The sequence below is a fragment of the Triticum dicoccoides genome, chromosome 2B (genome assembly GCF_002162155.2).
Source record: "Triticum dicoccoides isolate Atlit2015 ecotype Zavitan chromosome 2B, WEW_v2.0, whole genome shotgun sequence".
Taxonomy (NCBI): Eukaryota; Viridiplantae; Streptophyta; class Magnoliopsida; order Poales; family Poaceae; genus Triticum; species Triticum dicoccoides.
In genome coordinates, this window is record NC_041383.1 from 296,451,324 (window position 1) to 296,459,864 (window position 8,541).

The following is an 8,541-nucleotide window of genomic DNA, read 5'->3' on the forward strand; positions in this document are numbered from 1 at the left end:
CACAATCATATTTTCAGACACAAATTATAAATATAACCTTCTAATCAAAATGTTTTTACAATAATTTGAATCATCACTCGAAGAGGAGATTCTTCGGGCACTGCGCCTCTATCAGGCAGGCACCCTCCGTGACCTGCGCTAAGTAGTGCCCGGCTGGATATTGACCCCCTACCGGATCCTGAGACACTACCATAGTGGCATCCATATCCGTCCAATACGCTTTAACGCGTGCAAGGGCCATCCGCGCACCCTCTATGCATGCTGACCTCCTCATGGCATCGACCCGGGGCACGACCCCAAGGAACTGTTGCACTAAACCAAAGTAGTTGTCCGACTTAGGCTCCTTCGGCCAAAGATGATCTATAACAGACCGCATCGCAAGCCTGGAAAGCCTGTGAAGCTCCGCCACAGCAATCATCTTATCACTTAACGGCAGTGGGCAAGTGGGAGCATGGAACTGCGACCAAAAAAGCTTCTCCACCTCCTTTTCACCCTGATCTTTGAAGAACTCCATAGCATCAACCGTACTCTTCGCCAGGTCCGCGTATGCGTCTGGCGAGCTCAAGTGTCCATCAAGGGGAGCGTACTTCAGATCGAATAACTTCGTCCGCAGCAAATAGGAGCCTCCAGCCGCGATCTTTCCGGCCTGTTGAAGCTCCTCCCACGCACCCCTGAGCTCGGTCCGTATTTCCTTGGTGGCATTCAGCGCCTTGCTCAGGTCAGCCGATTTATCTTCATGCTCCTTCTTTAGGAGCTCATACCAGTCAGCGGCATGTTTTAACTCGATAGCCATTTTGACTATCTTTTCCTCGCTTCGGCGATGAGCAGCCTGTTCGGCTCTCAATTCCTCGGCCGCCTTTAGGGCAGCCGCATTGCTCACCCGAGCTTGTTCCTTGGCTAGAGCAAGTTCAGCCCTCAGGGCCTCCACGGCAGCAGCACCATCTGCTGTCCGAACAAATTATATTAATACATGCCACCTTAATATTTTCCTATCCAGGGGGAGACAGGGCACATACCTTGTGATGTATCCAGCCGCTCATTCATCAGAGTAATATCGGCATTAATCGACCCAATTTGCCTCGATAGTTCGGCAACTTCAACGGACGGGCCGGCGGCCGGACCCACAGGTACCTGCACACGTTTACATCACTATCATTGGTTTATGATCCCCCGTTTGCTGCCTAGGGAGGGCAACCAGAGTCTCAGGGGCTGCTATCTATATGGAGCACACCTAGCACGTGCCTTACAACCAAAGAAATAGTGAGTTTTCTATTACATACCTCAAAGCCTCTGAGCAGGCTTGTGAATGCTTCATTCAAACCGCTTGTAGCGGATGAAATCTTCTTGAGCACTGCGCTCATTAATGAGCGGTGCTCCTCCGAGAGCGCAGCTCGCTCCAGTAAGCCCGTTAGTATGTCCAGACTTAGGGCGGCTGACGCATTGGCTTTCAGCCTTGGCGGATCCGGGCTCCTCCGTGACGACACCTTGGTGTCACCCGTGTCAAGAACCGGAGAGGCGGGTGGGGTCTTGCTCTCCATCATCTCTGGAGGAAGGTCGCCCGAAGATGATCCCTGTCGAGAAGAGCTGCCAGCCGGACTGCAAAAAGTTGAGTCCTAGTCATTGATCGAGGAGAAATACAGTACCTTTAAGTTAATGATTGACTTACAACTTGTTGGAGGGCTGGCCCGTTGGAGGGCATGAGGCGGTGAGGGTGCCTATCGGGGCAATGACACCTAGGGATCCTTTTTTCCCCAATTTGGGCATCTCTGCCTCCAAATCTTCAGAGGCGGCCCTCTTCTTCCCGCGTGGGGAGGCGGCCTCGACCTCTCCTCCCCGACTATCCCCGGTTCGGATGCATAGTGTGTGGGGTTTGGATCTCTCATCCTTCCCCTTGCCTTTCCCCGAGGGCATTCTGCTGAGTACCCGGTCGTCATCTTGGCCACGGTAGGGGCGGGCGAGCCTTAGGGACGTGGCGCCGGACACCTGATTCTCTCCGCCTTGCTGAGCCATTCCTGGACACGGATGATGTTCAGAATAAACAATCTTGACAAATACAAAACATGGTGTCCGGTATCAAGACTACTTACTTGAGTATCTAGGCGATTGCAGCTTAGGCGCACATCCTCGGTGGTACCCGAACACGTTATCTTCCGCCCGAAGAATAATTTGCACATCTCTTCGAGCTTTAAGCCGAAGAAGTGCTTCATAGTCCGCGGGCCATCCGGATTGAACTCCCACATACGAAGAGGCCAGAGCTGGCACGACAACATCCGCCGGATTAACATCACTTGCATTACGCTGAAAAGGTTGATATCCCTCTCGAGAAGTTCCCGGATGTGGTTCTACAGTATTGGTACATCGCCTGCAGGCCCCCAATCAGTCCTATGTTTGTCTAGGATGCCAACTGCGACGAGGGGCCCGAGCGGAACTCGGGAGCGGCTACCCCCTTTGTGCCCCTTGGGGCTGTAGCATAAAACCACCTCCGCTACCATACGTCAGATACTTCTGGGAAAGAACCCTCCGGCCATGGGGCATCGGTGTTTCTGCTTATTACGGCACCTCCGCACTCCACGTGTCGCCCATCGATCGTCTTCGGCTTCACATTGAAGGTCTTGAGCCATAAGCCGAAGTGTGGCGTGACATGGAGAAAAGCCTCACACACGATAATGAATGACGAGATATGGAGGATAGCATCTGGAGCCAGATCATGAAAATCCAGCCCATAATAGAACATGAGCCCCGTCACGAAGGGATGGAGGGTAAAACCCAAACCACGGAGGAAGTGTGGGACAAAAACAAGACACTCATTATGCTCCGGTGTGGGGATAACTTGCCATGGAGCAGGAAGCCTGTGCTGGATATCTGCGGTTAGGTATCCGACATCCCTAAGCTTCACAATGTCCTTCTCCTCGATCGAGGAGGCGATCCAACGGCCTTGAGGATCAGATCCGGACATACTGGCGGATTCCGGAGGGGTGGAGCTTAGGTTTTGGGTGTTAGAACTCGAGGTGCGAGAAGGCGCGATGAAGGTGAAGAAAGAGGTGTAGGTCTCGACCCCTTTATAAAGAGGGTGAATATCAAGAGTCCCCGGTGTGACCGTTTGAGGTTTATCTAAAAACACACGGGGTAATACCAACGGCCGTCATGGGGTCACGCACGCTCATATTGATGGAAAATCCCATGATAAAAGGGACACGATATCTGCCTCGATGAGACGTGCCAATAAAACTGCCTCGTAACACTAGTCGTTGTGGGGTAGGAGACGTCGGTTCACATTGGACCGAGCCATGATACAAGGGCACGATGCTCGAAGATTGCCAGTAAATCAGATCTATACCATACGGAGATCATCCTGCGGACCCAGACACGGTCTACGTGTTCGATAACCATTTTGGAGTATTCGGAGGAGGAATCCACCTCGCAATGCCGAAGACAGTACTACGCGCCGGACTCATCCTCATTGAAGCCTGGTTCAGGGGCTACTGAGGGAGTCCCGGATTAAGGGGTATCCGGACAGTCGAACTGTGTACAACGTCCGGACTATTGAAGCGTGAAGATACAAGACTCAAGACTTCGGCCCGTGTCCGGATGGGACTTTCCTTGGCATGGAAGGCAAGCTTGGCGATCCGGATATTATGTTTCCTTTCTTGTTACCGACTCCATGTAAACCCTAGCCCTCTCCGGTGTCTATATAAACCGGAGAGGTTGGTCCTTAGAAGGCCGATCACAATTACATTCATACCATCATAGGCTAGCTCCTAGGGTTTAGCCTCTACGATCTCGTGGTAGATCTACTCTTGTACTACCCATATCATCAATATTAATCAAGCAGGAAGTAGGGTTTTACCTCCATCGAGAGGGCCCGAACCTGGGTAAACATCTATGTCCCTTACTTCTTGTTACCATCAGCCTTGACGCACAGATTGGGACCCCCTACCCGAGATCCGCCGGTTTTGACACCGACAGCTGCCACCTACCAGCTTCACCTGCGGAGAATTCTGGCGGCTCAGGAGGCCAGGCATCACGCGGTCCTAGCGGACATGGAGGCGGTCCTCAAGGAACCACTAGGACCCCCAGAGTCTCCCGAGGCTCAGGGCCCCGGCAGCTCATGAGGGTCGGCCTCTTCACCATGCATCTTCAGGTGCTCCAACCCCCCTCCCCTCTACAACGGTACCAGGTGACCTCTTCCAAGTTCATTTCAGCTGGGAGAGCCCTCACGGCTGCATCATTCCCAGGCCATGTGTGTCCGTCTCGGCGGCATGTATCCCTTTTTCTTATGCCTTCAATTTACCTTGCTGGGGGCGCCCCTCGGGCTGCATCATCCCAGGCCCGAGTGGCATGTATCCATTCTGCGATTACCTAAGCTGATTTGTCCATCATGCCTAACCTGCCTGTGATTATCTCTTGTTTGATTGACATCTACCACGGGAGGTGCTCACGCTGGCACGGCGCTTGCGTATGCGTCCGTCCCTGCAACGTCGACAAATCTGAGTGGTCGAGCTCTGGCCCGCGGCAGCCCCGCACGCGTCACCTCACCAGGCCCTCAGTGCCCTCACCTCTCTCTCAAAGCAAGCAATGGCCGGCCGACAATCATAATGGCAACATGTGCTTTCCTCGTGCTGATTTACAAGAACCTCCTGAGGTCTACAGCGGGCGGCACCACGAGCTCTCTCTCTCTCTCTCTCTCTCTCTCTCTCTCCCACGCGATCCACTTGCACGTTAAAAGGGGGGCTCCTGAACATCGTGACTCAGGAGCTCTTACTAGCTCTCCAGCCCTCACCCCCTGGCCTTGACCACGGCATCGCGACCTGGCATACCAGTGGCGGCTGAGCTCGCTCGAGGGCCGGGACCTGTGGACGTAGAGCACGAAGGAGAGTGTGGGGAAGAAAGGGAAAGCTCGCGAGGGCCTAACCTAGCTGTGCCACAGCTGCCGACGTACAAGTTCGGCGCAACGCGAGGGAACGACTCCATATTACCAAGATAAGTTTCACACCTGGAACAGCTAATCGATGCAGCGCGGAATCCTCACTTGATGCGGCTCTGTGACGGCAATGTTGCCTTCCTTTCTCACCTCTCTGTGGCTGCTTGCATGCTAAAGGGGACCTCCTGAGCATCACGCCTCAGGGGCTCTTACTGGACCTCAGACCCCTCACCTCCTGGCCTTGACCACGGCATCACGACCTAGCATACCAGCGACGACTGCAGCCTGCCTGTGGACCGGGACCTGTCAGCGTAGAGCGCTAAACCTTCGCGAGGTTAGAAAGGGGGAACCAAGCCGGGAGAGGACAAGCATTCGAACAGTTTCATAGTAAGGATCACATCAGCAAAAGACATCGCAGACCCTTTACATGCCCTCATGGGGTGCTTTCTTGATTCCTCGCAGGGAACAAAAGACGAGAATCCTAAGGAGCCTTAATTACCCGCGCCTCCATGGTCGACGCCATCATCAATAGTGGGCCACGGGAGGCCGGAGTCGACCCCATCTAGATCAGCTGCGGCGACGGCCTGATGCAGCCACCTTGCTCCGAGCACGGCGCGAGCTCGGGGGCACGTAGCTGTCGTCGCTCGTCTTTGGAGTCACGAAGAGCTCGGGAGAGTCGCTGGACTCCCAAGCATCGCTGCTGCTGCCGGAGGAGCCATTGGGGAAGCAAACGGCAGGCATAGCCCCTGCCACGTTGATGTCCCGACTGCCTCTTCTGGGGCAGCACTCCAGGCGGCGGCCTTCTGCGTCGAAGACTTTGAAGGACAACAAGGAGGTGCCATTGTATTCAAAATGAATCACGAGCCCCCCCTTGTTCGGCAGACTCGGGAGGCCTCGCCCCAGCCTCTGGTCATGAAGACCTTGCCCGGGGCAACGACTTCAACCTCGGGCTCCGGTCGCCGGAGCGCCACAGTCGGTGTGCCACAGCCAAAGCTCGAGATGCCCCCTTGGCGGCATCTCAGTGGCGAAGAACAAAGGGAAGCGGATCCAGGTGCTTGGAGGCATCACCGCGTGCAGCACGAGCTCGCGAGAGGAGTCCACGACATGGACTCCAGGAGCGACGACGCACGCCACCACGGCTCGTCGACCTCGCCTGCGGCGTGGGCGGCGTCACTCGCCATCCCTTTCTCCGGAGCCCTCGGCTTGGGCGTGCAGGTGTAGCGGGAACCCAGGAGGTGGCCGCTCGCACAAAGACCTCGTCATTTCCAGCCCTTCGACTTCACCACGACGGTGAGCCGACCTCTTCTTCGGCGGGAGCGGGTCAGGTCCCTCCAGGGGAGCCTTCCCCTTCTCTTCGTCCGAGAATCTGTGGATCGGTGCCATTGGCGTCAAGAATGGACATGGAGCGAGGAAGGAGAAGCAGGCAGGCGGAGCAAGAAGAGATGGGCGACAAGGGCTATCTCCCCTCCTCATTTATAGCCCAAGGGAGGCTAACCATCGACCTCCACGATCGAAGGTAATGATGACCCTTTTTTTTGCATGCGGCAGGGACTCGTCAAATCGGGCAGTTGCCAAGGCAATGTGGGGAAGCGGAGACGCCCATGTCCAATCAGTCCCCACGCGGCATCCACGGCCGCAAGCTATTGGGGCCCGCGGTGCTCCTCACTTGCCCTTTGGCTTCGCTGCTAAGCCAAGTCCGATCACGCCTTGGGCCTGGGGGCTACTGTCGGCGTTCTGGGAACGGGGGTCCCCATACTTGCCTGCCTGCGGCCTGCTGCGTGGCTCAACCAGTGGCCCAGTATCGCCCGTATTCGTCAACCCAACACTCAAGACCCTCGCGAGGGGCCAAGCCTCGCGGGGTGTGCTACGTCTTGAGCTTGCGTTGGTTTTCCTTGAAGAGGAAAGAGTGATGCAGCAATATAGCGTAAGTATTTCCCTCATTTTTTGAGAACCAAGGTATCAATCTAGTAGGAGGCTCCTCAAAAGTCCCACGCACCTACACAAACAAACAAAGAACTTGCAACCAACGCAATAAATTGGTTGTCATTCCCTTCACGGCCACTTGCGAAAGTGAGATCTGATAGAGATAGTATGATAAGATAAATATATTTTTGGTATTTTATAATATAGATAGGAAAATTAAAGATGCAAATAAAAGTAGATTGAAAGCTTATATGATAAAAGATAGACCCGGGGGCCATAGGTTTCACTAGTGGCTTCTCTCAAGATAGCATAAGTATTATGGTGGGTGAAAAATTACTGTCGAGCAATTGATATAAAAGTGAATAATTATGAGATTATATAAGCATGATCATGTATATAGGAATCACGTTCGTGACAAGTAGAGAGACTCCTGCCTGCATCTACTACTATTACTCCACACATCGACCGCTATCCAACATGCATCTAGAGTATTAAGTTCATAAGAACAGAGTAACGCATTAAGAAAGATGACATGATGTAGAGGGATAAACTCATGCAATATGATATAAACCCCATCTTTTTATCCTCGATGGCAACAATACAATACGTGCCTTGCTGCCCCTGCTGTCACTGGGAAAGGACACCACAAGATGAAACCCAAAGCTAAGCACTTCTCCCATTGCAAGAAAGATCAATCTAGTAGGCCAAACCAAACTGATAATTCGAAGAGACTTGCAAAGATAACTTAATCACACATAAAAGAATTCAGTGGAGATTCAAATATTTCTCATAGATAAACTTGATCATAAACCCACAATTCATTGGATCTCGACAAACACACAGCAAAAAGAGTTGCATCGAATATATCTCCAAGAAGATCGAGGAGAACATGGTACTGAGATCCGAAAAGAGAGAAGAAGTCATCTAGCTAATAAGTATGGACCCGAAGGTCTGTGGTAAACTACTCACAACTCATCGGAGGGGCTATGGTGTTGATGTAGAAGCCCTCCATGGTCGATTCCCCCTCCGGCGGAGCGCCGACGAAGGCTCCAAGATGGGATCTCGCGGATACAGAAGGTTACGGTGGTGGAAATAGTTTTTCGTTGTCGCCTTTGATGTTCTCAGGGTATGTGGGTATATATAGGAGGAAGAAGTAGGTCGGTGGACGCCCGAGGGGCCCACGAGATAGGGGGCGCGCCCAGTAGGGGGCGCCCTCCACCCTCGTGGCCGCCTTGACTGCTTCTTGACTTTCACTCCAAGTCCTCTAGATCACATTCGTTCCAAAAATCACGCTCCCGAAGGTTTCATTCCGTTTGGACTCCCTTTGGACTTCCTTTTCTTTGAAACACTGAAATAGGCAAAAAACAACAATACGGGCTGGGCCTCCGGTTAGTAGGTTACTCCCAAAAATGATATAAATGTGTAAAATAAAGCCCATAAACATCCAAAACGGGTAATATAATAGCATGGAACAATCAAAATTATAGATACGTTGGAGACGTATCAAGCATCCCCAAGCTTAATTCCTGCTCGTCCTCGAGTAGGTAAATGATAAAAACATAATTTTTGATGTGGAATGCTACCTAGGATATTTCTCAATGTAATTTTATTTATTGTGGCTTGAATGTTCAGATCCGAAATGATTCAAAATAAAAGTTCATATTGACATAAGAAATAGTAATACTTCAAGCATACTA